The following is a 25,327-nucleotide window of genomic DNA, read 5'->3' on the forward strand; positions in this document are numbered from 1 at the left end:
TCCTCTCTCACCATTCCTAGCCAAACTCCTCTCAATGTTCACATGTTCCTTCTCTTCTCTCCTTCTCTGCTGTACTGCTCTTCTGTTCCTCTGCTCTTCTGCTCATGGAGCCTGGGGTTCAGGGTTTACATGGGTACAGGATAGGGAGGTATGGCAGACCAAAAGGCAACATTTGGGCACAAAAACAGGAATGCCCATTCCCATTTAGGGCCACAGGTTTCCAGACTTGAGGGTCGGGCTTTTGCCAGGGAACCACCCTCTTCTATCCAGTATTTCCCTGCCTCCTGTCTGTATCATTTGTACAAGAAAACATTTTTCTTCCAATAAAGCTCATCAGTTTTCACAGAATAATTGTCAGCCCCTAAAGTATTTTTGGCTGTCTCCAGAGGTTAATAGGTAAGAAGCTTGAAGATGAGGCCAGAGTTCAGCATTGAGCTGTCCCAGTTGACACAGACTGGTGAGGGCAGGCAGGTTGGCTGAGCTTAGTCCCTGGAGCTTAGGATCAGAGGAGATTGCAGCTCTGTAGGCAGGTGGAATTCAGCCCCTCAGGAGAGCAAGTCTCACAGCCAGGTCCCCAGCTAGGGATGCAGATGCTAACATCTGTCACATTGTCTTCAATGGTTTATTATGTTAGTTTCAGCTGCTGCAACCAATACCATTGACTTGGGGGCTTAAATGACAGAGATTTATTTCTCATAGTTCTGGAGACTAGAAGTCCAAGAGCAGGGTGCCAGCATGGTCAGGTTCTGATGACAACCCTCTTTCTAGTTTGTAGACCACTGTCTTCTTGCTGTGTCCTCACATGGCAGAAAGAAAGCATCTGTCTCATGTCTTTTTTTAAAAGGACACTAATCCCATCACAAGGGCTCCACTCTTGTGACCACATCACACCACAAAGGCCTCACTTCCAAATATCATCACATTGGAGATTAGGGCTTCAACATGTAAATTTGGGGTTGGGGGGCACTCACATTCAGTCCATGGCACTTGTGAACTGAAGCCAAGTGTTGTTGGTCTTCTGTCCCCGCAGCTGAGCAGGCTGAGATGGGCATAGCAAGTCCTCATTCTTTAGCAGCAAAACATTTTAGGGTCTCTTCTCTTTCTTTTGTGCACAACTTAAGTTTCTTCTCCTTAATAATGCTTTATTATTTGTAGACCTTTATAGTTAACAGTGCTTTCAACTAGTTTACTTCATTTGTGCTTCCTGGCGACCATGGTGAAGTAGGTAGGATGATTATTGGCAATCTGCAGATGCATAAATTGAGGGTCCATGGTTTAGTTGCCCCAGTACAAAGCCTGATGCTGGGTTAAGTAATATATTCAAAGTAAAACAGCAACGAATGCTGAACCTACATCTTGAACCCACGTCCTTCTGACTGCAGGTCCTTCCCATGGGCATTTAGAGATTTGCAAAAAGCACTTAGAGCTCCTTCCCATTAGTCTAGGCCTTTCTTGATAAATAACATTGTGGGGGAGACCTCTAGTGTAGAGGATGTTAGGAGGTTGCTGTGGTTTCAATGTGTCCCCCAAAGTTCATGTTTTGGAAACTTAATCCCAAATGCAACAGTGTTGAGAGGTGGGATCTATAGGAGGTGACTAGGTCATGAGGCATGTCCCACAGGAATGAATTAATTCTGTTATCTTGGAAGTGGGTTCCTAAGAAAATAATGAGTTTGGCCCCCTCCTCTGTCACTCACACACATGCTCCCTTGCCCTTCCGCCCTTCCACCCTTCCCCCATGGGATGACACAGCAAGAAGGCCCTCGCCAGATGCTGGCATCTTGATATTGGACTTCCAGCATCCAGCACCATGAGGAATGAATTTGTTTTATTTATAAATTACCTAGGCTTGGTATTCTGTTATAGCAACACAATATGGACTAAAACAGAGGCCATCTGTATCTAAAGCAACTTAAAGTTAAAATTTGCCAAAAAGGTTTAATCCAAGTCTTCATTTTAATGCATAAGGAAATTGAGGGCCAGATAAATGCCTAAGTTACATTGTGTTTGAGGCAGGGCCTTGGCTAGAACTTGGTCTCAGATTCTCAGCCCAGTGCTCTCCAGATCATTGAGCCTTACCTCTCCCTTACAGAGTGGCAAGATAAGATGCCCTATTGGTACCACAGCCAGCTGTTATGGAAACTTTCAGGGTAGACATTGTATGAAGGCCAGCCCCTGCCCACTGTAGGCAGAGGAAGACAAGACACTCAGAAGCATCCCTTAGCTGGCTGTCTGGGCCTGGAGTAGTATGAATCACCTGCTTTGGATGCAAGTTGGTCAGAATCTGTGAGTTTCTACACTCTGGGCCTGTTTTCTTTCTTTCTTTCTTTATTTTTCTTTTTTTTTTTTTTTTTTTTTTTTAAGACAGAGTCTTGCTCTGTCACCCAGACTGGAGTGCAGTGGTGCGCTCTAGGCCTCTAGGCTCACTGCAAGCTCCGCCTCCCGGGTTCATGCCATTCTCTTGCCTCAGCCTCCCGAGTAGCTGGGACTACAGACACCCGCCACCATGCCCAGCTAATTTTTTTTGTATTTTTAGTAGAGACGGGGTTTCACTGCGTTAGCCAGGGTGGTCTGGATCTCCTGACCGTGATCCACCCGCTTCGGCCTCCCAAAGTGCTGGGATTACAAGCGTGAGCCACTGCGCCTGGCCTCTGGGCCTGTTTTCTATGGAAGAAAAGGGAGAATCAGAAGTGCATTCTGGACCAGCTTCAATAAATCATCCTATGTCTTATCCCATCTCTTTTCCCTATTAAAATTCTTACCTTTGGCCAGGCCCAGGCTTGAGAAGGCCACTCCTAAAGCAAGGCCCCTTCGGACTAGGGCCTGGGCAAGCGTTAACTGGCACCTGCTGTGCCAGCACAAAACTTAATTCCCCTGCAGCAGCACACCCACAGGCAACTATTGAAGCAAGGATGGAATGTCTTACAATACAAAGCCTTTATAATAATGAGAGGGAAATAGAAACCAGAGGTTTGCAAGCTCTCTTTTTCTTCGGGGGTTCTGAGTATTTTTAACTTCAGTTTCGTGTTCCAAGGAAGGGGTGTTTTAGTGAAAATTGTGAAGGGAAACCCTGCCAAACAGAAATTCCTTATAGGATGAGTATTTTCCTCCTTTCAAGGTGTGAGAGCGGCCAAGAAGCAATAACGCATAGGGGAGTTGGGGTGATAGATTGGAATTTTCTTGGCTGGAGTGTGATTGGTGTCTGGAAGTGAGTCCCAGCAGGTTGGCTGGTGAGGCCATGTGAGCATTGGGCCTGATCCAGGCCTGTGGAGTGTGCAGGCTTGCTTGAGGCTGTAGGCATCATTGCCTGGGCCATGTACCGAAACTCCCCAGACCGTAAGAGGTAGTTTAATGTCAGGGAGTAAGTCCCCAAATCAAGCAAGCTACACAAAGCCAAGACTCCCAGGAACCAATGCCTTCTTCCAGCCTTTCATTCATTCATCCTGTAAGTGAAAACTCAGCGTGGATGTGGATGAAAATATTCATGCCTTTGTGATCATTACATTTCAGTGTGTGGGTGCAAGGGGACAGAGACAGATAAGAAGTGAGCAAACTAGTATCTAGTGTGTCTAGGGGTTTTAAATGTTATGGAGGCAAAAATAAGCAGAGTTCTCAAGGAACTGGTCATCCCGATGTCCGTGGGCTGCACTTGGTTGGGGCAGTTCTAAGAGTATCTGTCACATTTGCAGAGACGACCTGGGTTAACTCTTCCCAGGAACCTTGTAGAACACCAGGCAGGGACACTTCAATTTCACTCTTTGTTTACTGGGAATGTGGAGGCTTAGGAAAGAACTCTGAGATTTTGAATACCATACCAGTCCTCCTGTAGTTAACCAATGTGTTTATTCATCCTCATACAGTCTTGCATTTGTATGAGAATATTAACTATTTCAAAGCTTTCATAAATCTGTTGCATCATTTTAGTCATGTATCAAAGTAGGAAGAGTGGATATTGAGACACAAAATTGAACATCAATGACTGTGCTGTGGCATGGGTTGTCCAGTCAGGACAGTGGCTATACACGGTGGCCATAGTGAAAACTGGCTGAATATTCACCCTGTATATGACAGGTTTGCTTTGCAATTTTTTTTTGTTTTTTGTTTGTTTTTTGCATGCAATGGCAAGGTCATAGAAATAATCTTGTCACCCTTCAAACTCACTACTTTGAAAGCCAGCACTCCATTGCATGCGTATATATACACATACACACACAAAGTGTACTTGTTTGGTTTTTTAAAAAATCAGTCTCCTTACTTTGACCCATGAGAACAGGAGCACACAGGAGTTCAGACATATCCGTTGGCCACATAGTACCTGAGATCTGTGAATGAGATCACAGTCATCCTGTAAATAGTTAGCCAATGTGTTTGTTCATTCTAATACTATCTTTCTTTCTGTTTTCTTTTTCTTTCTTTTTTTTTTTTTTTTTTTTTTTTTTTGAGATAGAGTCTCACTCTATCTGTCACCCAGGCTGGAGTGCAGTGGCGCTATCTTGGCTCACTGCAACCTCTACCTCCTGAGCTCTAGTGATTCTCATGCTTCAGCCTCCCGAGTAGCTGGGACTACAGGCGTGTGCCACAATACCCAATTAATTTTTTGTGTGTTTTTTGTAAAGACGGAGTCTCACCATGTTGGCCAGGCTGGTCTCCAACTTCTGGCCTCAAGTGATCTGCCTGCCTCGGCCTCCCAACGTGTTGGGATTATAGGCATGAGCCACTGTGCCTGGCTTACCTTTCATTTCATGAGAATATTAATTATTTCAAATTGCTCATAAATCTGCAATACTGTATGTCAGATACTGGCTTTAGTGTTTTTCTCAAGTTATTTCCTACAACAAAGTGTAATATAAACATCATTATTACTATGTCATGAATGAGGCAACTGTACCTGCAACATGCCGAAGGTAATATGCCCAAAGTCTCACAGGTAGTGAGTGTTGAAAATGAGGCTTAAGCCCAGATCTTTCTCTTTCCAGAAATTCTACTCTCAACCACTCTCCTATACTCATTGTAGGATTACTTAAGATTCTAGATTTCTTAGGAAATTAGAAATTTTTAGAATTAGAAGTTCTTGGGATATCTGCCCTGAACTCTTTTTCATTAAATGTTGCTGCTTTTTAGTTTATTTACCCTTTAAGGTCTCTGAGACTTTGTATTTTATTATTGTTATATCAACTATAAATCTTAGTGTGACTTATAAATCTCACAGGGCTACGTAGTTTTATTCCATATGTAAGTATTTTAAACAGTTAGAAAAGGAAATATGTTACAATTAAATTTCTCAATTTAGTAACTCTTTTTTAACCCCAAATAACAGAAATGATGTTGCTCCCCCGGTTACTGATAGACTGTGTATCTTTAGGATATAATTTTTTTTTTTTTTTTTTTTGAGACAGAGTCTCACTCTGTCACCCAGGCTGGAGTGCAGTGGCATGATCTGGGCTCACTGCAACCTCCACCTCCCGGGTTCAAGCAATTCTCCTGCCTCAGCTTCCCGAGCTGCTGGCATTATAGGCACACGCCACCACACCTGGCTAATTCTTTGTATTTTTAGTAGAGACGGGATTTCACCATGTTGGCCAGGCTGGTCTTGAACTCCTGACTTCAAGTGATTCACCCACCTTGGCCCCCCAAAGTGTTGGGATTACGGGCGTGAGCCACCGAGCCTGGCCAGGATAGAATTACTTTTAAGACTATTTCCCCCACATTTGGTCTTGTTGTATTCTTTAGTTTTGTGTCACGGGGCTACTAATTTTTTATTCCTCAGAGGTAACTTTATGAAATCTCTTAGACTTGCAGCAATCAAGTCTCTCTGTTCTATCATGGGTTTTAACTATGCAAGCAGTCAGCCCATTACAGTTTTTTCACAGACTGGTTACATTCAGCCCGAGTGAGTTTGAACCGGGGCCATTTGGGGGCCTTTGGAGAGGATGAAGATTGACCAAAAGCAATCGGTTGACCTGTGTCTTGTTTCCTCCTGAATTTGGGATTTTAGCTGCCTCCTTTGATTATGCCAGAGACTGTATCATACTTGCTAGGTTCAGGGCACCCCCTTGTGGTGCAGCTTGATATGTAATTAACGTGAGGAAACAAAATGATGGAATGAAGAGGACACACGTGTGATATGATTTTATTGTTTTTCCCATTTTTAAAACTCTCAAATCAAATCAGTTTTTCTCCTGTTGTTTCAAATTTATCAGTAGCTACAATACTAAGTTTTTTTTTTTTTTGGAGGTAGAAACAAATCAGAAAAGCAAGCACAAATAATGTATTGCTAAATCTCAGGTGAGTTTTTTTAAAAATTTTTATTACAAAAGTAATCATGGATATTCTAGGACTGTTAGAAGTAATAGACTGAGAGTAGGAGAATTATTTACAATCCCATGACCTACATAGAATACCTATGTTAATATTTTGGTGTGTATTCTTCTCCTATTTTTTTTCTAGGCATATAGACTCAAAGGAAAGAAACCACATGCCATCAAGCACATGCCATTCTTTTCTTATTTATGTTATTTTATTTTTTGAGACAGGGTCTAATACTGTCACCCCGGGCTGGAGTGTAGTGGCACAGTCACAGGTCACTGAAGCCTCAACCTACCCAGGCTCAGGTAATCCTCCCACCTCAGCCTCCCAAGTAATTGATACTACAGGCAGACGCCACCATGCCTGGCTAATTTTTGTATTATTTGTAGAGATGAGGTTGCACCATGTTGTGCAGGCTGGTCTTGAGCTCCTGGGCTCAAGCGATCCTCCCACCTTGGCCTCCCAAAGTGCTGAGTTTACAGGCGTGAGCCACAGCGCCCGGCCCATTTTTCCTAATATGATTTTATCCACTTAATTATATGTGTGAACTTCTTTCCCTCCTGTTACAAGATAGCTACTTCATCATTACGTGTGGTTGCTTGATTTTATTGGTTCCACTGTGTGTGGGCAAATACCGTATCACGCAGGGCCTCCTTGTAGATGACTGTAGATTATTTCCTTACGGTCCATTATTAGAAATACAATGGCCGAATCAAAAAGATATGCAAAATCGTAATGTTGTTCATTTGTTAAAATAGAGCATCTTTTTGAGAATGCAATTTTTTTTAAATCTGCAAGTCGCTAACATTTGCATCCTTAGTCTGTGTTAGGAATTGTGTACAGTGTTTTACATGGCTGGATCTCACTTCATCCTCCCAGCAACCTATTATGATCTATTGCTACACCAACTTACTGATGAGGAAAGAGGCTTAAGGAAATTAAAGAGCCGTTATGGGACTTCCAAAGCAGGAGACAGCAGGCTTTCAGAAATTTGAAAAAAAAAAGCACTTTGCATTTCTTGAATCTTGAACTAACTGGAAATTAATACTAAACATTCACCACTGGTAAAATAGAGAATAAGAATATTAACAGTAAAAGAAAAGAAGAAGAAAAGGAAATGTGCTTCCATAGATTTAGAAACATAAGTAACAATCTGAGTTAAGGCTTTGGTGATTAGATCTTCATGTTGGAAGATATACTGGATGGCTCAGTGATTGCTGTGTAATTACAAACTCGAGACAGCTTGTAATACAGAGATCTCTTCATGAGATCTTACATTTTTTACGAATATATTTTCGTTTACCATGATTAGTCTCCTAACTGGTTAAATTGCTTCCAGAGAGTCGAAAGTTGACTCTATGTCAAGTGACATCAGAAAGTCTTTAATTTCCGGGTTGGGCGCAGTGGCTCACACCTGTAATCCCAGCACTTTGAGAGGCCAAGGTAGGCAGATCACTTGAGGCCAGGAGTTCCACACCAGCCTGGCCAACATGGCAAAACCCTGTCTCTACTAAAAATACATAAATTAGCCGGGCAGAGGTTGCAGTGCGCTGAGATCACGCCACTGCACTCCAGCCTGGGTGACACACTGAAACTTGATCTCAAATTTAAAAAAGGAAAAGAAACGAAAATCTTTAATTTGTGAACTTTGGGTGAGTGCTTACATTTTAGCAGCCTCCAGAGGTTCATGACATCTACCTTTGTTGCTCCCTAGAGATCATCATTTTGCTTTTCCCACCTTTACTGATACTTTTCTTTTTGCTTTGTTATAGAATTATATTTATGATAGAAAACCCTGAGATAGACATAGCAAAAGAAAGACAATAAATATCGCTTGTCATTCAGACCATTTTAAGTAGTGTCTGTGTGTTGTTCATTTCTGGTTCTCTCCACTACATCTGCATATTGTGTATTTACTCAACATATATTATTCTTGAGCAACTCTTCTCAGACTCATCAGCATTAGGAAAGAAACTCTGAACTCCTTTCCTTTCCTGCCACATTCAGCCTTTCAGAGAGATCTCAAGTTTCATTTTGGATAACAACAATGTCTGAAATTTCTTTTTGCCATTTTCTTACGATAGCTGATGAATTTATTAGGAGTCTTTAAATAATAAACACTCTTCTGTTTAATTTTTATAATATTATTATTTTTGCCATTCCTTGAGGTAGTTGAGTCTTCCTGTTTTCTCAGTAATGTTCCTTTAGCTTTTTTTGTTTTGTTTTTGAAACAGGGTCTCACTCTATTGACCACGCTGGAGTGCAGTGACACAATCTCAGTTCACTGCAACCTCCACCTTCTGGGCTCAAGCAGTCCTCCCACCTTAGCCCTCCCAAGTAGCTGAGACTTCAGGCATGTGCCACTATGCCCAGCTAATTTTTGTATTTTTTGTAGAGATGGGGTCTCACTGTGTTGCCCAGGCTGGTCTTGCACTCCTGACCTCAAGCAGTCGACCCACCTTAGCCTCCCAAAGTGCTAGGATTACAGGCATGGGCCACTGCACCTGGCCCATTCTTTTAATCTTGATCTAACCTCTTTATATGTGATAAACTACTGATTATCATTAGCCTAGATAATCCAGACGTTCACTGAAAAACCTCAGCTCCAGTCTCCCCCACTCTTTTTTTGTTTGTTTGTTTGTTTGTTTTTGAGACAGAGTTTTGCTCTTGTTGCCCAGGCTAGAGTGCAATGGCGTGGTCTTGGCTCACCGCAACCTCCACCTGCCACGTTCAAGTCATTCTCCTGCCTCAGCCTCTTGAGTAGCTGGAATTACAGGCGCCCGCCACCATGCCAGTTAATTTTTGTATTTTTAGTAGAGATGGGGTTTTACCATGTTGGCCAGGCTGGTCTTGAACTCCTGAGCTCAGGTGATCCACCCACCTCAGCCTCCCAAAGCGCTGGGATTACAGGCATGAGCCACCGTGCCCAGCCACCCACTCTTATTTTTTAAGAACAATTTTCTATTATATAGTCAAAGCCATAAATCAAGCTTCTCAATTCTCCACGTTGATTTATCAGGTATATGTGAGAGGCCTAATAAAATCCAGTTTGCATTTTTATCGCTCTTATTGCTGGGCTCAAAACTTGTAGGGCACAAAACTTTTCCCACACAGATAGAACCTACTGAGAAGCGAAGAAAGGTTCTCGGTGAGGTTCATTTTGTAATCCCGAGAAAACTTATCTGTGATTATAGGATCCTGAGGCCTAAAGTTCGTGAGCTTATTCCATTGCATCTTCTGAGAAGGGTTTCCTGCCTCGCCAGCATCCCGGGGCCTTCCCTGCTCTGATGCTGGGAGAGTCTTCCAGCTTCTAGGTTTCCATGACCTCAGTTAGCAAAGGCAGGAAAAGATGTAACAGGTAGAATTGGGGTTTGCTCCAACTTTTGGAGGCTTTGAGTAATTGTGTGTTTCTCTTGCCTCTTTTCTTTCTTTCCCTTTCTTTCTCTTTCTTTCTTTCCCTTTCTTTCCTTTTCTTTTTTGTTTTGTTTTGTTTCGTTGTTTTGTTTGGACAGTGTTTCTCTCTGTTGCCCAGGCTGGAATGCATTGGTATGATCATAGCTCACTGTACTCACTGTAGGCTCAACCTCTGGAGGTCAAGCTATCCTCCCACCTCAGCCTCCTGAGTAGCTAGGACTACAGGTGCTTGCCACCACACCCAGCTAAATTTTTTCCTTCATTTTTTGTGATAATGGGAGTCCCCCTATGTTGGCCAGGCTGATCTCGAACTCCTGGCCTCAAGCGATCCTCCCGTCTCAGCCTCCCAAAGTGCTGGGATTACAGGAGTGAGCCACCTCACCCAGCCTCCCCTACTTTCTTGACTTTCAGATGATATTTGTCTAAAGCAATGGCAGTAGCAACTTTCCTTGCCCCCGTTTCTCCAGGTATTTCATTTTCTTTGTTGTAAGTTCGTCTAATGAGGGTCACCTAGCAGATAGTGGTTGAAGTCTTTTTGTCCCTCTTGGCAGTCTCACTGGGTCTCTGGTCTCTTCCAATACCCCCTTCCCTTGCTGGTCCTCTCCGAAGGGCTGTGGTTGTCCTGGTTCTCTGCCCCCAGCCGGTGTTACTAATCATCTTATAATGAAAACGCTCTGTGATTTTCTTTCTTTCTTTCTTTCTTTTTTTTTTCCTTTTCCCTGTCCATAGCAGCTCTTCAAATCTATCATCCTGTTTTTATCTTACACTTTTATTTACCATGCACCTGCAGGGCTTTATTATTTGTGGTCTGCTTCAGGATATTTCTTTCACAGTTGATGAAGCCTGTAAACTACAGAGCAAAGAATCAGAGGGCCCTAAGCAACCGTCACCTTTCTGGTGAGAATATATTCACCTAGAAAAGGGCTTTTATGAGGTCGCTTTAGCTAATCGTTTTTCTAATGGTGTCTCTCCCTTTCTCTCTTAAAGGTCTCTTCAAGTTCTTTTACTTTTTTTTTAACCCCCATGTGCATCTTGGGTAGAATATTTTAGTACAGTTTTTGTCTGGAGACCTGTTGTTTGGGTTTTTGGCTTTTGAGTATAGCCATTTGTGTTCAAATGTTCTTTTATTTGTAGTGGATATTGGTGTCTGATATGTGTGGGACTAAGTTCTAAGTAATATACACACACATATATATATATATAAAATCTACACACCGTGGTGATATGGGTCATGGATATTGTATAATTCAATCATGATGGTACTCAGAGGCTCCTATATGTTAATAGTCCTTATGGATATATGTATATGCATGTGCAGTAAGATATGCAGCTATGACACCCCATTGGCTGATACTGGGCACAAGAGGAAGTCGCTCTTCTTGCATGAGGATTATAGAAATTTTCATTTTTTAAGGCACAAAAAATATTTCACTGCCATGGTTTTTTTTTAAAAAAAGTTACTCAAAAATGAGTTGGATACAGTGGCTCACAAATGTAATTCCAGCACTTTGGGAGGTGGAAACAGGCAGATCACTTGAGATTAGGAGTTTGAGACCAGCTTGACCAACATGGTTAAACCCTGTCTGTACTAAAAATACAAAAATTAGCCAGGTGTGGTGGTGGGCGCCTGTAATCCTAGCTACTCTGGAGGCTAAGGCAGGAGAATTGCTTTAACTCGGGAAGCACAGGGTGCAGTGAGCTGAGATCGCACCACTGCACTACAGCCTGGGTGACAAAGTGAGACTCTGTTTCAAAAAAAAAGTCAGTGGGATCAGTGAGAATTAAAATATTAAATACTGGCACCATAAGCATGGTAAAGCAAAGGCACACTCCGGGGTCCACCAGGTTCAAATATTAGAATTAGTGCCCTGAATTACAGTGTGGATCTTCTGTTCCTGTATGTATTCACCTGCGGTGTGCCCTCCTGCATGACAAAGCATGGGCAGACAGCACTGTACCCACAGGCCTGCTTTTGTGGAGTAACCCAGTGGCCAGTGACCCCGGGGTCAGTGACAATCAAGATGGCAGCCTCGGGCATCACCACTAGACTGCATTCTGGCTAAGAAAGCTATTTCATTTGGGTTGGGTAGGCTCTAGGAAGTCCCCTGGAGCTCTGGGAGAACCTCAGGGACAGTGGGTCAATATGACACACACTCCAATGATACAAGGTTCATTCATAAGCGCCTATGGCAGGTTATTTTGAGGCAAACCCATTGCTAGCTAAGGCTTCAACATGTCTTTCTGAAATATAAGGATGGAACTGTCATCACTTTTCTTTCTTTTGGGGGAAGAGAAGTTAACTGTGCTACATTTTCATCATGAATGAATAGGTGGTCCATTTGGTCAACCTATTCTTTTTCTCTTCATGTTTTCACCCCTTTTCTTTCGTATTTTTTTCTTGTTTTCTCCTGGTCCACAGGCTTTGGAGGGCATGCTGATCTCTCTTCAGGCAGAACTTGACATTCAAAGGTACTTGATGAAAATTGAATCGTCTCAGCGAGTTAGTACTCTACCTGTTCTTTTTCTGCATCGAGTTGCACCCTCATCCTGCACCTTTCCCTCACCTGCGAGTGGCGTTCTAATCAGTGTCAGCGACTAAACCAGATGCCTGCACTTTTTGCTGTTTACCCCAATCCCTGATTCAAAACTATCAGAGCCAAGTGCTTGCAGCATTCTGAAATATGTGCATTTCTAAAAATTATGAGAGTCAGTATTAAAATGAACACTAATTGCATGCTTGCTTCGAACTATTTAATTTGCTTTCCACAGATTGGATTGTGGAATCAGCAGTAATGCAACAGCAAGCTGGAGATCTTTGAATACTTGTTTGAAAAGTGGGCATCTCTAAGCAGAGATCCCATCCTTGCCAGCTTGCTCAGGCAGAATACTCATGGCAGTAAAACAGAAGCCTGAATCATTCTGACAACCCCAAAGCTATGTCATTCTGCTTTGCTCAGTTCCGATGTGTCCAATGTTGGGTCCAGATCATTTGACTTATATACATTTTAATAATGATCGTGATGGAAATAAACATATTTCTTTAGAACTTGTATGTACCAGGCACTGTTCTAAGTGCCTTACAAGTATTAACTTCTCACAGCAACCCTGTGGGGTAGGTATACTATGATCCTCATTTTACAAATGAGGTGATTGAGGCACAGAGAAGTTAAGTAACTTACCTAAGGTCACACAGCTAGGTGATGGCTGTGCTTATCACAGCACACTTAGGAAATGTTCGGCCATCTGGCTTTTGTACAAAAGTGACCTCCTTCCCATTGGTCAGTCTTCAGTGACCATTCTTATCTCTTTACCTTCCCCTTCTTAGTAATTAATCTCATTGATCTCTTTTCAGGGTAACAAGCTCAATTTAGAAAGTTCCTGCCCAGACAAATAAACATAAAGGTTCAAGTTTAGACACTAAAGAGAACTGTCATGTCACACATCATCCCGGTTCTGATGGGTGTTTATCCTTAATTTTATTCTTAATCATTTTCACATTCCTAAAAATTCATGCAAAATAGAGGCATCTTGATTATTTCCATGCACATGTATTGTGCACTAAGTTAAAATGCAGAAAGGGCATAGCGAGCTCTTCCTTACAACTTCACACCCTGCCATTAACCTTTCTTCCTACTTTCAGAATAGAGATTTGACATTGCCTGGTGGGGTTTTCCCATGGGAAGTAATACAGAGTTTGGGATTCCCTCCCGCTATTCTTTTTTTCTTCTGCTTGAAACAGATAAATCTTCAGTACTGACTTTCTTTTTTTTTTTTTTTTCCCATATCAGCAAATAATTGGATATCTGAGATTTTTCTTGAAGCATTTTTTTTTTTTGGCATTTTCAAGCATTTTAAATTATAATGCTGGTTTTTTGGAGATGGAATTGGATGAAGGTTAAGTTTGGAAATCGAAGGTGATCTTCTTCCCCCTTTAGTGAATGAGTAACTCTCAGATCCTCTCCAGATGTCACATTCTGTTTTGAAATTGGCCGTAACTAGTTACCCATCTCACAAGACCAAGACGAAGGCATGGTGGAACCATTAAAGGATTGTTTGTACCCTTCTCCTCTCACATAGGATCCCAGAAGCTACAGGAGTTCCCAAGTACAGTAGGAAGCTGAGCCATCTAGAATCACCCTACTGAGAGTAATACCAGCTTACTACCGAAGGAAAGCTAGATGCTTGGCCTCTTTTATAACCTACCAGTTGCTGTCCCATGCAACTTTTTTCCAATTACTTCTTACTTTATCAAGTAGATATTCTGATTATTTTATAAAAGTGAGAACTGAGGTTCAGAAAGGTTTCATATGGAATTGCACTGTGAGTTCATGGCAAAATTGGAGTCTGCTTTTCATAAAATAACCTGATAAAAACAGTAAGTCCTCTCATTATAAATTTTGTCTTCTGTCCATCTCTTCGAACACTGGTATACTTTCCTAGAGCAGGACTAGAGGAGAATCAGAATGTTTGGTGCAGAAAGCTAGTTAGAACTTTCACGAGGTGTTTTGTTTTGTTTTCATTTGAAAATCATTCCAGTGAAATTGCACAGGTGGTGGTGGTAGTGGTTTTGGGCTGGCGGGAGGGGGCGTGTGTTTGAAATTGATAGTGAAATTGATTTCCAGGATGTATGGGGAGAGTCTGGCCAAAAGCTCTGAGCCTTGGTGACCCCAGGAACCCACAAGAGTCCCTCTTGCCCAGTTCCCTGTGGCCTTCATCACTGTGGGGTGGTGAGGACATCGTAAGCTTTCCCATGGCACAGCTCATACCCTCACTGAGGGTGAGGGCCTTTGCTAGCAAGGAAAGCCTCTTTGGTTTGGCAACAATGCAGTTAAGGTTTAGGGGTACCATTCCGTGGCTTGGGATCCCACATCCTCTCCATAAAGCACTGAAGCCAAGGCTGCAGAGATGAGCTTAAGAAAGACTTTTGTTAAGGAGGTCTTCTAAGATATGTACTTAGCACCATGTTATGCTGGTTGTATTTTACTTGAGATTTCAAAGGCTACAAGCAGGTTTCTTTCCTTTTATCAGTATAATAACAGCAATCCTCACACAGACACCTTTTATCCTATAGCCTTTTAAAGTGCATTCCTGACTCTCTGAATTACAAAAGCATCTGCAGCCTTGCTCAGACCTCAATCAATGAGGATTTTGGGAGTCAAAGCCTATTCAACTTCTTGCTTGTTTATAAGGCATTACTTTTCTTGTTTCAGAAAGAAAGGGGAGAAAGAATAAATTAATTGTTGTATTCAAGGCAACTTGCAATAAAAAGACATCTACCCTAAGGTAGATACACTGAAAATCAAAAGGCAAAATCTCATAAGAAGAGGCAGCAAATTTTCAAATGTAGGTTCTATGATTAGCTTGGACACTAAATTTAGTTTCAAGCTTCCCAACATACATGATACTTTACATAATTCTCACTATATGACAAGGTAATACTTAATCCTTCAGGAAGCAAAATCATATCCTTTGTTTTAAATTCTAAAAGAAACATTGTTCATGCCTTTATAAAAGGTACACAGATCAGCATAGTAGGCAGGACCAACAGCAGTATTCTTCATGTGGTTTTTGTTTTTTTAGAGACAGGATCATGCTGTGTGACCCAGGCTGGAGTACAGTGGCGTGATCATGGCTCACTGCAGCCTCGAACTGCCAGGTTCCAGGGATCCTCCCACCTCAGCCTCCTGAGTAGGGTGCACCACCACTCCTGGCTAAAAAAACATGTCTGTTTTTTGTAGAGATGGGGTCTCACTGTGTTGCCAACGTTGGTCTCAAACTCCTAGCTTCATTTATCCTCCTGTCTCAGCCTCTCAAAGTGCTGCAATTATAGGTGTGAGCCACCGCATCTAGCCCAATTTTGTAATTTTGTATTGGCAAATTTGTATTAATTTTGTATTGGCAAGATGAAAAGAAGAAAACACATCACTGAATACAAGTTGCATGAACGTGTTTCCGAAGGGGAAGAACGTCTGAGTTAATGAGATCCAGACTTGGAACTTACTGATGATCTCATTTTCTAACTTGGTAGAAGGATGCTAAATGGAGATCATGGTCGAGCTAGGCTTTATTTTCTTTAAATAGCTTTTATCTCATTCTGGCTTTGGGGAGGAGTCAGAGAGCAGACAATTCGAGGTGGTATTTCAGTAGAGTTTATGTCATGTTACAGGTAAACCACAAGGCAGGCAGGTGGCAGATTGATGTCTAATCCTGGAGTTAAAAAGGCCACCCTGACTTCTGATCTGATAAGAACCCCTGTCTCCTCTGCAAGGCAACAGATTTAGCAGCTCCTCTAGGTGGAACCAAACCTCTTCAAGGGAAAAAAAAAGGAATACTGTATCATCTACAAACTATTAAGAGGTTGAAAGGTAGAAAATATCTAGGAGATCATAGAAAATTGCTAAAATTCCAAATTTACCTAGAATCAAATTTTAAGAGCCTTTAAATTAAGTTACTGTAATGGTATCAGAACTACAGATGCGGAAGTCTTGTCTCTTTACAAGTTGGAGTGCAATTCGCATGTCTGAAATTGATTTGATGGCCTTGGCGCTTCTTTTTTAACTGTATCGCTTTATAGAATTGGAAGTTCTTATAATTCTGGATTCTTGCCAAATATTGCATGACATGAAAATGAAAACGTGTTTCCCTTCCCGTGTTTTCCCCATGCATTTGTGTTGTCATTTCAGCGACCATCTCTAACCACAAGTTCTTAAACCTAGAATCCAATCATACAGAATACACGAGAGAAGACAGGAATGGGCATGAATGCATTCAGGTCACCATAGACAGGAATCCTTCTGGATTCTAAATGTTTTATGGAAAAGTCTTCCCTTCCCTTCCTCTGATCTATTCTTTAAAAATATCATGACCTATTTAGCAATTCTCTGATTTGTAAAAACAACATATTCTTATTTTGGAGACATAAAGAAAGTATGTCACTCTTATCCTAAGCAGACTAATGCAGAACAGAAAACCCAACATGGCATATTCTCACTTGTAAGTGAGAGCTAAACATTGGCTACACATGGACATAAAGATGGCAACAATACACACTGGGGACTACTGGAGCGGGGAGGCAGGAGGAGAGCAAAGGTTGAAAACCCATTGAATACTATGCTTGTTACCAAAACACCAGGGGTTTGGTCTATGTTCTACTGCTCACCAAACAGAAAGCCAATCACTGAGACAAGTACTGCCAAGGAAGAAGGCTTTAACCAGGTGCTGCAGCCAAGGAGACGGAAGCTCAGTCTCAACTCCATCTCCTTGACTGACTAAAACTAGGGGTTTATGTAGCAGGAGAGAAACATAAGAACATGTAAGAAAACAAGAACTGAGGAGGGGCAAAGAAACAATCATGATGAATGAGGGGTGTGGCATCTGGTCTGGTGATCTGGTGAGTTTCAGTTCTTGGATACTTTTTTGAGAGGCCTAAAGGTGTTGCCTGAGGAAGGAACTCAGATTAAACAAATACTAGTTTCCAGCTTTGAGACCAGAAGAGTCAATTTCTTGTTCCGTTTATCAAAAAGAATAATCTGTGGGACTACTGGGTCAGTTTCATGCTCACTACCTGGATGACAGGATCAATTGTACCCCAAACCTCAGCATTTTGCAATATACCCATGTAACAAACCTGCACACTAAAATAAATCTAAATCTAAAATAAAAGGTGAAATTATTAAAAAAGAAAGTACGTTACCCATTATGCCACCATCAAAAGAAAACTCATGCTTGTTTTTGGCTATATTGTGTCCAATTACTAAATTATACCCCAAAATTCCATTAAAACACCTTTATTATGATTGTGTAGTACTCTGGAGTACACATACATTGTAATTTGTTAACCAGCCTTCCAAATTGTTTCAAGATTTATTTATTCTATTAAAGATGTAATATGTACAGATTTGCTTCCTGACACTCCAATACGAGAGCTACCACTTTCCCCAAATCAAACTAATCTATCCTGGCTTCAGCAATTATTGAGAAATTCATTCTCATCCTATTAAGGGGAGGCATTATCCCCTCACTTGGAGTCATAAGGAAATCTTGGGGAGCTTGTCCAATCCAATAAAACCAGGCCAGGGCCTCTGAGTCTCCTGGGACTCATAGTGAATTGCCTTCCATGCAGCCTGTTTGCAGCCAGGTTTATGGGGACCTTTGCCAAGTATCCTAAGTGTGAGCACCTGGTTTCAGCCACTCTAAGCATGTCACACATCCACCCTCCCAGTTGTGGGTCACTTCTTGCAAATGGAATACAGGTCTTTCGAATTTGAAGAGCACCATCACCAGCCCTGACAACTGCCACCCTCTTCTTGGGTCTGAGAAGTCGTCCACTCCCCTCTTCCTGCCTAATTAGGAACTTCCTCCTTTCCTCTTCTGGAGGCAAGTCCAGATTTCTTTTCCAAATACCTTTACCTTCTCATCCCAGTTTAGGGAGAGAGTCTTCAGAGTGGCCTCTGTAGCATGGAGACACCATTAACAACCCTTCCCTGTGGGAAGACCTTAGAACTTAAAGGCTTGGCAGTTTCCCAGGAGGCGATGGCTAGGAATAGAAGTTCCATAACTTTTTTGTTTGTTTCTGATAACCACAAGGACAAGGCAAATTAACAATACCTCAGAAGATGAATCTGACACACAGATAATACTCTATGGAGAGTATTTGCATAGTGTGGTGCTTCTTTAAACAATGAGGAACTACCCTTTTCTGCACAGAGGTGTCCTTGTCATTTATTTGTTTGCAGCTGTAGGAGGGCAGGGGGCTTTGCATGGTGACACTGGGTTAGCAGAGGGGTCCTGCCTGGCTCACTTCACTCCACACAGTGGATGCCTCAGTGCAGGGATGACTGTGGCTGGCTCTATATGAGCCACCCATGAGCACGGGGTACTAGGCATCACTGCCCTTTCATCTTTCCAATCTGATAATGAAATAATACACACAGAGAAGGAAAATGTGGAAACAAAAGATGCACTTGTACTTTGCCCAACTGCTGAATCATCTGATTTCCATCCAGAACAAATGCCATTCTGTTTTCACAGGTGAAAATCGTGAATAATGTCTGGGTACTCTGTGGATGGAAAAGGGAGAAAAGTGTTGAAATATTAGCCTTGAAGAAACAGGATATAAACTGAGTGTATCAAGGATATTTCATCAAAATAAATCCTAGAGAAAATGCTTCTCCTTTGTCCAAGTCAGGGAAGAGAAATACTAATTTTCAGACCTCAACTTAAGCTAGGAGAGACATGAGAATCTCAGATATGCACAGTTGGAAGCTGGCATTAAAACGGGGTTAGTGAATATAGATCTATCTTATTCTAAGGTCCAGAAGTTCCTGGTCACTAGTAAGTCTGGCACGTATCCACAAACTGCTCACATGCAGCATCCAGATGTCCACTAAATACTTGATTTTGTGTGTGTGTATATTGTACTGTAGATTAACAGCAGGACCCTCTAGTGCGTGCACCCAAGGTTTCTATTAAAAACAAAAGCTGCTGATTTGTTCTCTTCCACCACCATTTCTCTGAGTCTTTAATGCCAGACCCCCCCCAAAATTACAAGATCATAATAAAACTAACTACAGTTCTCTTCTCCACTTGTGTTGCAGTTCTCACACCCACCTGTTGTATTTTAGAATCATGGGGGTCTCAGTCTATTCCCCAGAGTGAGCATAATTGCAAGAATGGCACTGGGGAGATATTGACTCAGATTTTGCTTTTCTGTCCATAAGCCACAGAAGCTGTGGGAAGTTGCCAAGAAGCCATGCATAGCCAAGCCCTTCTGCTCTTTTTTAAATTTTGTATTCTTCTATTATTTTTTAGAGATGGGAGTCTTGTTCTTTCTCCCAGGCTGATGTGCAGTGGTGTCACCATAGCTCCCTGCAGCTTCGACCTCCTGGGCTCAAGCCATCCTCCTGCCTCAGCCTCCCTAGTAGCTGGAACTACACGTGTGCACCACCACACTGCTAATTTTTTAATTTTTTTGTAGAGACAGAGTCTCACTACGTTGCCCTTGCTGGTCTCGAACTCCTGGGCTCAAGCAATCCGCCTGCCTAGGCCTCTCAAAGTGCTGGGATTACAGGTGTGAGCCACTGTTCTAAACATACACCTGCTGTTGGTCACAGGACTCACCAGAGAATGGCAAGTGGACACTTGAAGGAAGAAAACCTCCGCTGATGCTGTCACCAGGGAAGGGTTTATGTAAGGATGGGAGGGAAGATGGAAGCCAGGTGTGCCCGATGGAGCTCCCTATCTTCCTTCCCACCCTTAGTCCTCAACCCAGCATGGACATTAAAGACTGGAAACCAGAAGGAGGGCAGAAAATGGGGGAAAAGGCAACTGCACTGTGGCTTGTAGAAAGGACTCTGTAAGCAAATTTAGAAGCGTAGAGCTTCTGTAGTGCCAGTTTGTTCATTTTCCTTTGGAGTACCACGAAGCAGGAATGGTAGAGAAAACCTAAAGTCTGTGGATGATTTATTTGTTAATTTAATATTTTGTTCCTGGAATTTTTAATAAGAGTACCTAGCAACTAGGATGTTCTCTTCAACTGAAATCAGAATTTTGACTAGGTTTAAGTTGAAAGATACACAAGTGAAAGAAAAGTGTCTGAATGTCATGATTAAATTAACCACATCATTTAATGAGTGCTAGGAATGAGTCATTCCAAATATATTTGCATGTGGAAAACTTCATTGTATTTTCAAATGCCCTGCGGCAAATTGGGCATTAATTAGGATGAAGTAAAACTTCATCACGGCGATGTTGATTTTTCTTTTCACAATAGAATGTAATCTGAAGCAAAGTGAATACCTTGGCTAGCCAGACACCCCACTGTTCCTGGCAATTAACATATTATGTAAAGCTACATTTGCAGGTTCCTTTTCAGGACCTCGGCATTTCAATTTAGAGTTTAAGGATCTGAAAACGGGAATGAAAAATACATCATCAATGCCTCTAGCTCTAACTTTCTTTTATCTTTGTTGTTATCTCCAAATCCAATAGCATTGCAAAGAATATAAATAAATTCAATCCCCCTCGCAAAACAGTGCACTTGGTGAACATTTCAGCAAATATTTGTTTATGATGTTAAAATGAAATCATGGCCATCTTTTAAAAATTAATGCTGTTCAACTATGTTGCATGCACTTGAGGACATAAATGCGGAAAGCCAGATCTTAGCACTACCTAGCTACGTATTTCTGTGGAGCAGGTGCTATAGGATAAATAATTCGAAGGCAATCTCAGTAAACTTTTTTTTCTGGGTGACATGATCTTTTCTTCTTGTGTGATGTGTACTTAGAGTTAGAAAGTTTTGGTCCTGCAAGGGATCTGAGACACCAACTAGCTCAACCTCTGGCCTTACAAATGAGATAGCTGTGACTCAGTGAGGTTATACGTGGATCAGTTTTTGGCAGAAGCTGAACTAGAACTAGCATTCCCAGACTCCCGGTTAAATAAAAATTTGAGGCAGGGTGCAGTGGCTCACACCTGTAATCCTAGCACTTTGGCAGAACGAGATGAAAGGGTCGCTTAAGCTTAGGAGTTTGAGACCAGCCTGGGCAACAAAGTGAGACCTCGTCTACTGAAAATTTAAAAAATGAACTGTGCATGATGGTACAGACCTGTAGTCCCAGCTACTCAGGAGGCTGAGGTGGGAGGATTGCTTGAGCCTGGGAGATCGAGGCTGCGGTGAGCCATAATCTCACCACTGCACTCCAGCCTGGGCAACAGAGACCCTGTCTGACTGACTGAATAAATTAATGACCAACCAACCAATCTTACCACTGGTGTCAACTCTGGAGTACACCACACGTGATCTTTGCTCTTTTCATTTGGTAGAATTTCAGAGCAAGCTGCTTTTTCTATTTTCTTTCTTTCTTTTTTCTTTTTTTTTTTTCTTTTTTTTTGAGACAGTCTTGCTCTGTCGCCCAGGCTGGAGTGCAGTGGCACGATCTTCGCTCACTGCAATCTCCACCTCCCGGGTTCACACCATTCTCCTGCCTCAGCCTCCCAGGTAGCTGGGACTACAGGTGCCCACCACCATGCCTGGCTAATTTTTTGTATTTTTAGTAGAGATGAGGTTTCACCGTGTTAGCCAGGATGGTCTTGATCTCCTGAACTCGTGATCCACCCACCTCGTCCTCCCAAAGTGCTGGGATTACAGGCGTGAGCCACCGCGCCCATCCCGCTTTTTCTATTTTCTCAGTGATAACCCATAGTATGAGGTTACAGGGAAGGTTAAAGAAGATTACCACATGACAGTTACTTGGTACAGAGCAGCGGGCACCTAATATGTTGAGTCCTTTATTTCTTCCCTCATCCTTTCATTAGGAAGAGAATATTTCTAGAGGGTGAATCACAGATGCAGAAGAGGAGAGAGCTGCATTGAGTCAATTACACCAGCATGTCTTGGTGACAGAGAGTCTCCTTTGAAGAAGAGAAGACTAGAAAGGACCAGTGGGGTTCAGGTGGCCTGACTATACAGACCACCCCCTTCCTGCATGACCCCAAAGGGCTTACTGTTTGGGTTCCCAGGTTTGGGGTTGCCTAATGATTGGGGAAGTCTTTACAAGGTTGTGATGGAAACAGGGATCTCCATGGAGCAAGGAGGAAAATCCAGTCTTATGGACCCTTGAGTCCTGCTCACGTGGCTCAGAGAATATTCCCATCATCCTCTGCTTCCCCCTCAGTTAGGAGGCGCTCTCCACTCAGTAGCTTAGGGTAGCAGCTTCAAACACCAAGCTGTAGGCCATGCATGACTGAGAAAAGTTTTCACTGAAGGCAAAACGAGAATGCTAACTCCAACATAAAGAATTTTTCACTAGATCAAACCTGAAATTGTGGTTGTTTCCCCTTTTTTTGGTATTAAAGTATCTTTTCTTTCTTATGGTAAAAAAATCATACCACAGAGAGTAAGATTTCTTTAATGCCTCTTATTTTGCTAAATAAAATCAACATTCCTGTATGTAACCCCTCATAAATTTGGGGGGAATTTTTTTTTTTAGAAATTTTCATCTATGAAATATAAAGTGATGGGAAGTATTATTATGGAAACAAGCTCCAGAGAGTTTAGCTTTCTCCATGGTTCTTACTAATATGAATATGTGAACATCGTAGCAGCTTAGCCAGGAGGAACCATTAGAATTGGTGTTGGTCAGTGGTGGCTTGCTTGCAAGGCAAAGAGCTATCCCAAACTAGTGCAAGAACAAAAACTGAATTAATTGAATAAATTAATTGGAAGGACCCCACAATGTACTGGAAATGGAAAGTGAGACCCCACATGACTGCTGTCTTATCCTTTGCGCTCTCTGAAGATCATGGGGGTCTTACATCTCTATTTTTTAATACAGATTTGCTTTATTTTTTTCTCTGCCCTTTTTCTCTGTTTCACTTTCCCTGCCCATTTTAACCACAGCTTCAAGTTGAAAACTAAGTTGTTTCAAGTTCTCCCTAGACATTGACTAATAGATCCTCTGTCCCAGATCTAAATTTACAGGGGAGAGAATTTAATTGGACCAACTAAGTTCAGGTGGCTACTTCTTGACCCAATCAGGAAAGACATTTCCAGGGGTGAGAATTTGATTGATCCAACTAAGATCAGGTGACTACTGTTTAGTCCAATCAGGAAAGACCAGGCTGGAGTGGGTGGCCCTGCGCTTTATTGCTCAGTTCAGAGCAACCCTTGCACCTCCCTCTTCTCTCCCGATGCCCCTTTAAATTCAGCAGTTACTGCCCCAAACTCCTTCTGCACTCAGGGTGATGCACCTCTTCATTCTTCTTGTCCATCTATTGCATATACATTATCTTTTGCCCCCATATAGACCTTATTATATGCTTGACGAGCTCAAGAACTTTTATCTCTGGTGCACTTTTACCCATGGTGCCTAGCACTGTTCCAAAATGCTATTTTGACTTTTTTTTTTTTTCCAGCATATCAGATCACAGGGTATTTGGCACAAGTGTCAGCAATTTCCATTGTCTTTTCTCTGAACTAAATGATGTCTCAGCAGCAAGCTGGCATCAGAGGGGAGGGTACTGCGTGTGAGGAGACTGCTAATATGTAGTGATCGTTTTCAGTGAGAACGTGAATAAGAACAGCAACGAAAAGAGGAGTTTACATTTGGAGCTAAATAGTTATGTATAGGAAGTGAGGGAGGAAAATATATAGCCCTACATCTTTGATTTTTCTACTTACCTACCACTACGATGACCCTGAACAAGAAACAGATTTGATTTTGATTTTCTTCAAGGATTATTACCTTCTGCAATGGAAAATGACAACTCATTAAATGTATTGTTTCTGCCGTGAGCTACAAAGATGACCATACAGCAGAGGTTATAAATGTAGCCATGTTGCTTAAAGTAATATTATTTCTTGGCTATTTTGCTAAACTGAATCTATCTTCTTTTTTAAAAAAAAAAATGTCAGGGATGAGGACGTCATACCTTGATATTCTGCTGAGCATGGTAAAGAGGAAGCTACTTCACTGAGGACCACATGAATTTGTCTAAATCTTGGTGAACTGGGCAGTGATTTAGGGATAATTTTCCTGGCCAAATACTTGTAATGTGTGTCAAAGTCAGATCCCCATAACAGAAGCGGACTTTGTAAAAAATAAATCTAGGAATACACCACTCTGGGGATTTGCACAGAAAAATTAACCAAAGGAGACAATCTGACTGTTAATGCATGTTCCTTCTGGTCATGATATTGGCATGTAATCTGAGCTGAGTTTCCTGTGGAACACCCAGTCATCTTGAAGCCTCATCCCTTAAGAAACACAGGGTGGAAGGTACTGACCTTATCACTGCTTTCCTCTATGGGAAGGTCCTGAGAGGCGCATAGGAAGGTGTGATTGTCTGGATAATACAACTGATGCTGTTGAGAGGGGTCTTCTTGTACTTTTAGCAAGAAGCTGCTTATCCGATTCTCAAAGGGTACTGCCAGAGTATCGGGCACACCTTGGGCATCCATGAAAGAAATCTGTAGCCCAAACCTCGAGGCCAGACTGGCTAAATAATTGTCAGCGTACCTTGTTCAAAAATCATTAATAAGGCCGGGCATGGTGGCTCGCACCTTGGAATCCCAGCACTTTGGGAGGCTAAGGCAGGTGGATCACCTGAGGTCAAGAATTCGAGACCAGCCTGGCCAATGTGGCAAAACCCCATCTCTACTAAAAATACAAAAATTAGCTGAACATGGTGGCACATGCCTGTAATCCCAGCTACTTGGGAGGTTGAGGCAGGAGAACTGCTTGAACCCAGGAGGTGGAGGTTGCGGTGAGCCAAGATGGCGCCATTGCACTCTAGCCTGGGCAACAAGAGTGAAACTCCATCTCAGAAAAATGAAATGAAATGAAATGAAATAAAATAAAATAAATATCTCCCTCGCAATGTGAGTTTACTGATTGTGGAAACAGTCTTGGTATGAGACTCTTAAGGGCCAGTTGTGTACCATTTACTCTGATATGAGTACCTCATCCATCTTGGGTGCATAGAAGAGTATACGGTCCCCTCTGTTGTGAAAGCACTGTTAGAATTTGTCTGGCAAATTGTTTGCTGTCGCTTTCCTATAATGTGACTTCTCCTAAACCCCCTGTTCAAAATGGACCACATAAGT

At 42.1% G+C, this 25,327-nt stretch overlaps 1 protein-coding gene across 30 annotated transcripts in view; it reads left to right on the top strand.

Moving 5' to 3' along the window:
- KIAA1217 overlaps window positions 1-25,327 on the top strand; it is an 839,292-nt gene that overhangs the window by 645,111 nt on the left and 168,854 nt on the right. The gene's annotated exons all lie outside the window — the stretch shown is intronic.

The sequence above is a fragment of the Macaca mulatta genome, chromosome 9 (assembly GCF_049350105.2).
Source record: "Macaca mulatta isolate MMU2019108-1 chromosome 9, T2T-MMU8v2.0, whole genome shotgun sequence".
NCBI classification, from domain to species: Eukaryota; Metazoa; Chordata; class Mammalia; order Primates; family Cercopithecidae; genus Macaca; species Macaca mulatta.